Genomic DNA, 9465 nt, shown 5'->3' with positions numbered 1-9465 from the left:
TGGGAAGCCAAGGTGGGAGGATTGCTTGAGCACAGGAGTTCCAGGCTTGCCCAGGCGAAGTAGCAAGACCCCCGACTCCACACAAAATAAAAAAATTAGCTGAGCATGGTGACACATGCCTTTAGTCCCGGCTACTTGGGAAGCTGATGCAGGAGACTCGCTTAAGCCCAGAAGTTGGAGGCTGTGGTGAGCCATGATTGTACCATTACACTCCAGCCTGGGCAACAGAGTGAAACCGTGCCAAAAAAAAACCCTTTTCTTCCTCCTTCCCTCCCTTTCTCTTTTTTTTTTTTCTTTCTTTTTTAAATTCCCAGTTATATATGGATTGTTTTCAGTTTCACTGACTAAAACATTTGCACAACTTGCCACATAGTTGATGAAGTGTTTCTAAAGGTAATTATTGTCAGTAACTTCAATCATTTCAAGTTAATTGGTTCATCCATTTTTCACATCACGACATTCCACTGTTCATATTAACTTGACCATTGAGTTTGCCATCTCTGATCCAAGTGTTTTGCGAAGGTGGTGTTCCATCAGGTGTGGTAGTTTTCATGTTTGTTACCAAAATGGAAAAGGGGTTATGCCCTTTATAATTGTTTAGAGAGAAATAACTTTTAGAATCTGATTTATTGTTTTTATTTGTGTAAAAGTTAGTCCCCAGATTAACTAAAAGATTTTTTAGTGGGATAAAAGGAAAAAGAGAACATCTTTAGAAATTTAGGTTTTAGCCGGGCTCGGTGGGTCAGCCTGTAATCCCGCGCCTTGGGAGACTGAGGTGAGTGGATTGCCTGAGCCCGCGGGTTCGAGACCTGCCTGGGCAACTTGGCGAGACCTCATCTCTACAATAAATCAAAAATCAGCCGGGCGTGGTAGCACATGCCTGTAATTCCGGCTACTCGGAAGGCTGAGGTGGAAGGATCGCCAGAGCCCAACAGGTCGAGGCTGCAGTGGCCGGGAGCGGCCACTGCACTCCGGTCTGGGTGACAGAGGGAGACTCCAACTAAAAAAAAAAAAAAGAAATTTAGGTTTTTTCAACTGTTAAAAGTTGTGGGTATGCCTACTTAGAACACTGTTTTGTATTTTACATCAATGAGCCAGAAGATATTTCTTGAATAACTGCTGTGTGCCCAGCATTGTGCTGTCTATGTGCATGGTGTATAGCAGCACATGAAAGTACTGTCCTATAGCCAGGCAGTAATAGGTGTGGCTGCCATCCTAGCTAGTCACAGGAACCCTCAGAAGGAGGGGCGCTGAGAGTAAAGAAAGGGATTTGGGAGCTGGGTTGGGGGAGAGGCTTTTTGCTCTTCTTTGTATATTTTACTATTCCAATCATATTTGAACAAATCTGAGGGACATTTAACGTAGTGTCAAAACATAAAAAAGTCCAAATATTAGAGCACTGGCTCTCATATACACCCGTGCCTAGGCATGAGCAAACTTAATGAAGTATTTGGATGCTCTTTCTTGCACATTCAAATTTTTCCTTTTGCCAGTTATTAAGTTATCACAAAGAGTAATTGCTTTAGGTAATGCTATCACAAAGCAATATGAGTTTAGAGGAACATGTTCCCTTGAGTCTAGGACTCCCATCAGTTTCAAGATATCTGTTGATTGAAGATCAGTTTTTAAGGAGAAAGAACCACTACACTCTAACGTCACACACTGATTGCAAAACTGCCCGATTGCCAGCATGGAAAAATTTTAAAATGCGTCTTGGATTTGAGGCAATATAGTAACACAATACTGTACTCATCGTGAATGCAATTTTAGAAATTCGTGGTCATATTTGCACATGCACTGAAATGTGGCTGACTTAGCTTACTTTTAAATAATCTCATCAGGATAGAGTCCTAATCAAATCAAAGAATCTAGATTGACTTTGTAAGTTTCATGATCTAAAGATACATATATATTTTAAGCTTTTCATGTTTTATTGCCCAGTACTCTTGGTTGTACTGCTGCATTTTACTGAAAAATGGAATTTAACTTCCCCTTATAATTCTTTTAAGATCTAAACAATGACTGAGGTTGTGAATGTTTCAGCAACTACAACAAAGCATCGCAGCAAACATGACATCATAAACTGTGACTATATCTCATATTCTTTAGAAGGGTAAGTCTTTGAACTTGGAGGGGTAATCTTTAGAAGAAGAAAAGTCCCTAAACTTACAGAAACAATCTTGTGTGAGGGGCCAGAGGCACCTGGGAAGTGGTTCTTTAGGCCCCGGGTGGTGCTAACCACGGCTCCCTCACTTCTAACTTCAGAGGGAAGAAAAAAAGTGGGACTGGGTCTGTTGTCCTTGCTAAAACTATCAGTACCAGCACCCACTGTAAGATACGGGTCTAAAGAAGAAAACCAAATGTGATACTCACTGCTAATACGATTTGGTTGTTCCTGTCCGAAGCCCCATGCTAAGTGTTTGAAATCTGTTTCCTCATTTAAAGCTCAAAAATGTCCTATAGCATAGATAATACTATTTTACTTACTTGCATATTAGGAATTAGAGAATAAGAGGTTGACTGTCCAAGGCCATGCCTAGCAAGTTGAACTGTGACTCAGCATAGGCCTGTCTGATTCTTAAATTAGTACTTTTGACCTCTAGGCTTTGGCTTTTGACACTGCTTTTTTGGTCTCAGACTCTGTTAGACTCCAACGGGACTTCAGTCTGCCTGGAATCACTGGACTAATGACTAGAATCAATCAATCTGTCTATGGTATTTGTTTAAAACCACCTCCATCTCACCCTTTTAATAAATGAAAGGATGAAAAAAGGAGTAACTCCTCTCTATCCTATGATACAACATAAAATGGAAATTATGTTGGCAGTTCTCTAGTTTTAATTCAAGTTTTAATCAGGTCATTAGTGAACTTACCTACCATTGAATATTCTATCATCTCACTCAAGGTGGTTGACAAAGGTAAGGCAAAATAGTAAAGTATTAAGACAAGTTCCTAAGCAAATTTAGTCCAAAAGAAACCTCATTCTTCCATCGGGTATAAAAGATAAAGAGGGTTTTTCTGAGGGAGAATATCAGGTTATTCTGAATGTTTATATATCCGGATTCATCGTGCCATAAAACAACATTCTTCACTTGGTCTATGAGTACCTGCCCAATAACTCATTCACCTTACTAATTCTCATTATCAGAAAGACATTTTTTAACTAACCTAATCTCTAGACCTATAGTTAGTAATGTTTTGATAACAGTTAACCGTTAATATGTATATAATTTTTCAAAAATCTTATGCTCAGAGATATTTTTCTAAGAGATATGCTTCTAAGTCTTAGACTTCTGTAAACTAAATATTTGGTTTCTGTTGTCATTCTGTTAGTCTGTGGAAATGAAGAGATTCATGCATATGAAGTGTTATAAGCATGTGATAGAATGCATTATAAGCTTTTTCTGAAGGCTGGAAAAAGGTTGAATAACTTTGACCCCTAATGCTAAAGTTTCTTGCATCCAATTTGCATTGTAATAGTTCCATGTTTTCTCATGTGAAAGAAAAAGTATCTTGCAAAGAATGGCTATTACTCATAATGTTGCACTTGTATAAGTGCAGTGATAACTTAAAACCACCGAACACAACTGAGTGTCTTAATGGAGTTAACCCCTCCTTTCCTGATTATAAGCTATCAAGCTGAATATTATTTGCCATACTATAAAACTCTGTTTCCTAGATCTGTCAGCACTCCTTTTTTAACCTTTTTTCTTGATTACAGAGAGCCTAAAGACTTCTTTTCACCAAAACAATACAACCGGAGCTTTGCGCAGCTCTGTGTAGACTTTCTCCTGAGCCAGCAGTGGCTGGCTTCTTTCTTATCCCAACCAGTCTGTGCCGGCATTGCTGCATTGCATCGGCTCCTTTGGGGATCTGGCAAAATGATGGAAATACGTCTGCAGTCAGGCGGGCAAAACACGGAGGCACACAGACCCTCTTTTACTCATCATCATACGTTTCTCTGTCACAGGCACAAGCCAACTTCTAAATTTGAATAAGCTACCCTACCATGTATTGATAGTGTACTGTGTCAGGTTTTTATGAATATTAAATGAGAACTAAGCCAGACACTTAAAAAAAAATTTTTGTCTCACAAGCTGGCGCTACTAGATTTATTTTATTATTTTGGCATCTTTAATAGCAGAAATGTAAGCACAAATGGTCGGATGCGGTAACGTGAAAACCTGTTTGCAAGCTGGGCACACAAACCCCTGTTGTCGCAGCTACTTGGGAGGCTGAGGCAGCACAATTGCTTGAGACCAGGAGTTTGAGGCTGCAGTGGTTCATGACAGCATCTCTGAATAGCCTCTGCCCTCCAGCCTGAGCAACATTGTAATACCCTGCCTCTAAAACAGCAGCAACAACAAACAAACTCATGTGCTCCATGTATAGCCTGACGACCGTTAGATGAGAGTATGGCCAAGCGCCATGGGCAAGCATCGCCTATGGTGACACACATCCTCTACTGCGACAGTGAAGAAACTTGAAGAGTCATTGGAGCCCATCACTGATGAAACAATAAGCAGACTTAGGGCATATACGTGGCACCAGGAGAACAGACTTAAAACACCGAGTGCCTCCTGACCCTGACTATCATGGGAATGAATCTCAGCACTCAACCCACAAATTATCTGGCCACATCGACCAGCTCTCACACCAGAGCTACTCCTTTCATGTGATCCTCAAACCCCAAAGATTCCCGAGAGCAGGAACCACAGACAAAACAACACAGGAGCAATAATTCGATATAAACGCTGTTAGCCATTTCCCTAAACGCCAAGACCCAGCAGAAAGCCTCTTTGCTCTATGGTATCAGGAACTTGAGACAGTCAAAGAAACGATGCTCACAAATTGTTCGTCTTCAGGATACGGCACGGTGAGAGAAGTGGTGAAAGTTTTTTGTCTAATTGTTATTTTTAAATGGTAGCTTAGTAGGCTTTCTCCTGAGCCAGCAGTGATGCTTCTTTCCTTGTCTCAGCCAGTGATAACAACTATGTTTTTGTTCACCATTGGACCTCCAGGGTTTCTTTGTCTTGTGTCTGTCTGGCACAGAAGAGTAGCTCCACAAATATTTTTGGATAGTGGTTAAATGAAAAATACCTGAATGTATGACTCACTGAACGAGGAATGCATGAATGTCATATGCTGGACAAGCGTATGTGTTGAATTGAACTTACTTGAATGGCTTTTTTCTTTCTTTTTTTTGAGTTGGAGTCATTCTGTCACCCAGACTGGAGTGAAGCGGCCACTCCCGGCCACCGCAGCCTCGACCTGCTGGGCTCCGGCGAGCCTTCCGCCTCAGCCTTCCGAGTAACCGGAATTACAGGCATGCGCTACCACGCCCGGCTGATTTTTTTTGTTGTTGTTATTGTAGAGATGAGGTCTCGCTGCCCAGGTGGGTCTCGAACCTGCAGGCTCAGGCAATCCGCTCACCTCAGCCTCCCAAAGGTGCGGGATTACAGGCTGAGCCACCGAGCCCGGCTTGAATGGCTTTTCCTAGACTTTAATCTGATAGCACAGTGCGTATACAAGTAAAACCAACCATAATTGATGAAACAAGAAGAACAAACCAAAAGAAAAAAAAATCCTCAAAAGACAAATTAGCAAGGAGGTTGTTTGCATAATGATAGTGCAATTTCACAGCCATATCTAGGATAATACATGTTTAATTACTTAAGTCTGTCAAGCATTTTTGTTTAATATGTGGGAGCTTATTAAAAATCTTGGTACTTATTCAGCAGACCACTTATAATAACTTGAAATCTGTAATTGTAATTCTAGTGAATTTATCTCTATTCAATATTTATAAGTCATTTTTGAAAATGTCAACTCTTCAAAAGGTGCATTAGTATAAATTTTAGGACAGGTCCTAAATATGACAGATCTGGGTACAATTTGAGATATATTAGCTATGTGACTTTGACAAATTACCAAAGCTGTTTAAACCTTGTTTTTCTCATTAGTAAAATAGAATCTAAAAAAAAACCTTACTTCACAAGGATGTCTTGAGGATTAAATGAGATAATATTCATAAAACCTGACACAGTATACTATCAATAAATGATAGGGTAGCTTATTCAACTTTATTAAAAAGGTCTTCAGATTTTACCAACTTCTACTTTCCCATACACATGCTTTTATTCAAATACATACCAATGTCGTCCCCCAATATCCATTCTCTTTACATTAAATTAGCAACATGTACACCTTGCTTTTTATAACTATACTCGCAGGTTCACAGAGTTTCAGAGTTAGGAGAACGTAACCTCGACCACCGTTGCATTTTGCAGAAGCGCAAAACAGGCACGGCCGAGCAAAACCACTTTCCCGCCATCACATCAACAAGGTCTCCTGGTCTCCAGTACTTGGTTCTCTCTGAGACGACGTCACCTTCGAGTAAACGTGTCTTCCATACCTTTTGTATTTTAGGTGCAAAGGTTTTTATTTTGTTGTGGATGAGCTAAATAGTGCTATTTGTCTGCTAAGATAGCATACTTGATATTTCCTGTCTTCAAAAGCACTGGTTTTTAGTTTGATTCAACATAAATGCAATAGGGTCATGTTTCTTTAAAATAAAAATCTGACATCTAATGTATATGGTCAGGATGGAAAGTGTAGTACTGTCTGTAAATAATGCTCCTCACAATCAAAAAGCTGATTGCACATAGGTGAAGAGTTGTGCCACTATGTAGCACTCAGAGCAGAATCTTTCCTGTATACAGCCGTGGTGAAATCATTGACTCACGAGTGCCTGGGTATCAGCAGCGAACTGCTAGTGCACCCTCCTTGCTGTGGCTCCCTAATGCTCAGGGTAAAGACACAATTTTTAACCTCACTACAAGGCCACGGAAGATGTGTCCCCGATGTGTCCCCTGCCCAGTTCTCAGGCCTGTCCACCTCACTCTGCTCCCTCTAACTTACCATCCAGCCTTCCTGGCTGTCTTCCTGCCCCCAGTGTCGTCTTTGCTCCTTCTGGCTACAAGGCCTTGAACATTTTATATTCCTTCCTCATAAGTGTTCCTTTTACCCAGATAACCCATCTTCATTTTTTTGGATATCAACAAATGGATCACTTCTCTCTCATCCCCAACTGGTTCAAATCCTCATGGCAAAATTGCGTATTTCTTCTCCACAGGCTTGGTCAGTGGCAGTTTAAATGTGTGATTGTATGATTACCGTCTGTCTCCACCACTATGCTGAGAGAAGATAATAGTGACTGTGTTTCTGCTCACCATTAAGCCTCCAGGGCCTCTTTGCCCTGTGTCTGTCTGATACAGGAGAGTAGCTCAACAAATATTTTTGGACAGTGGTTAAATGAATAAATTCCTGAAGGCGTGACTCACTGAACGAGGAATGAATGAACGTCATGCGTTGGATAAGTGTATGTGTTGAATTGATTTGCATGGCTTTTCTCAGAGTTTAATCTGATAGCACAGTGCATATACAAGTAAAATCAAACACAACTGATGAAACGAGAAGGAAGAAACTAAAAGAAAAAAAAAATTCTCAGCATTCCAAAAGTAAATACCGTTACTTGGATGAGACACATGAGACCACGGTGCCACCTTGTGGTTTATTTTCACATTTACCATTTTCAACCAGCTGGGAACTTTCCTCCTTCAGAAAAGCATCATTATGGACAATGACAAAAGAGCGGGGTGGAATTTCGTTCAATTAAGGAGTTAGCTCAAACACGATAAGTCTTTTTAAAATTAAATGTTGAATTGATCCAGAAGAATAGTATAATATACCTATGAGGTATAGATAATCAAACAAGAATTAATACATGTACAGCCACCACCCAGCTCACCACTGCCAGTACTTGACAAGTCCCTTGTACGCTTTTTTCCAAACCTTTTCTCCATCCCCAGGGGTAACCACTACTTTGCTATTACTTATAGTTTACATTTATGTGTATATCAATAAACAGTATTTTAATTTAGTACCTTGAAACTTCATACACTATGGGATCATACTTTTTTGTCTTGCTTATTAAATGTTATTTGTCCTGGGATTTCACATGTTAATAAGGATCTGCATCGATTTTTGTTTTAATACTACTCTGTGGCATTTAGTTATATGACTATACCACGATATATTTAGCTACTCTACTCACGATAGACGTCGAGGTTGCTTCCAGCGTTAGTCTATTACGAATGGTGCTGCTATGAACGTTCTTGTACACATCTGGTGCACACATGCGAGGTTTTCCCAGGGGTTGAGTTGCTGGGCATGGGAACCTCCAACTTTACTAGATAACACCAAACTTTTCCAGTTTATTTTATCACACCAATTTACACTCACACCATTAGACTGAAAGATTTTTCCATTGTTCCTCCTTCTTGGCAACACTTGATATTGCCAGATTTTTCCATCTTTACCACTTTGATGAACTGTAAACAGCATCCCTTTTGTTTTAGTTTGCATTTCCCGAATCATGAAAGAGGTTGACCCTGTTTTCAAAGATCAGTCACCTACGTTTCTTCTGAGAAGTGCCAATTCCAGTCTTCAGCCTCATTCTTGCAGATATTCACTTCAGAGTCATTTGAATTGCTGCTGTATGCCAAGGACCAGCACAGCCAGGAGGATACAAAGATGAGGGCAACACAGGCCCTGCCTTTGCTGGGCTGCTCCTGGCTTAGCTATCATTTTGTTGTTTTCAATGATAAACTCATTACGGAGACTCTAAAACAGGAAAACTTTGACCGCCAATTATGTGATCACCGCCTCGCAACACAGAGAAAGCATAAGTACTTGACAAGACCCTTGTGTGCTTCTTCCCAAACCTTTTCTCCACCCCCAGGAACCACTACCTTGCTATTATTCATAGTTTACCATCTCTGTGTACATCAATACATACTATTTTAATTTAGCATTTTAAAACTTCATATACTATGGGATCCTGAACTCTGGCCTCAGAAAATTTGCAAAAGCACAACTCACACAAAACAATAGCAAATTACATAAAGTACTACATATTCTAGAAATTCAGAGCATATCATAACCATGAAAAAAACTAATTGAGCAAGTAAGTCCATAGTTTAAATTGGTTTTCTTGTATGTAACTAATCTGAAAATATTTTTTCTATAGACTATCATTCAAATAAGAATATTAAAAAATAGGCATTTTAAGTTGATAAAACGATAATCAACATGATATAGCAGAGATTATATTAAAATGAATGAAAATTGTACAGTAAAAAACATTTTACATTTGCATATCAACATACCGGTTCATAAATGCAAGTTCTCTTGTAAGTTTGTCATTAAATTTATTAATAAAAAATGTCTCCATCTTTCTATGGAATCTGGTACCTTTTTTTTTCTTTTTTGAGTTGGAGTTCCACTCTGTCGCCCAGACTGGAGTGCAGTGGCACGCCCCCGGCCACCGCAGCCTCGACCTGCTGGGCTCCGGCAATCCTTCCGCCTCCGCCTTCCGAGTAGCCGGAACTACAGGTGCGCGC

This window comes from Carlito syrichta, unplaced genomic scaffold, assembly GCF_000164805.1.
Source record: "Carlito syrichta isolate Samal-C Ts95f unplaced genomic scaffold, Tarsius_syrichta-2.0.1 Scaffold303719, whole genome shotgun sequence".
NCBI lineage: Eukaryota > Metazoa > Chordata > Mammalia > Primates > Tarsiidae > Carlito > Carlito syrichta.
This window is presented reverse-complemented; position numbering follows the sequence as displayed.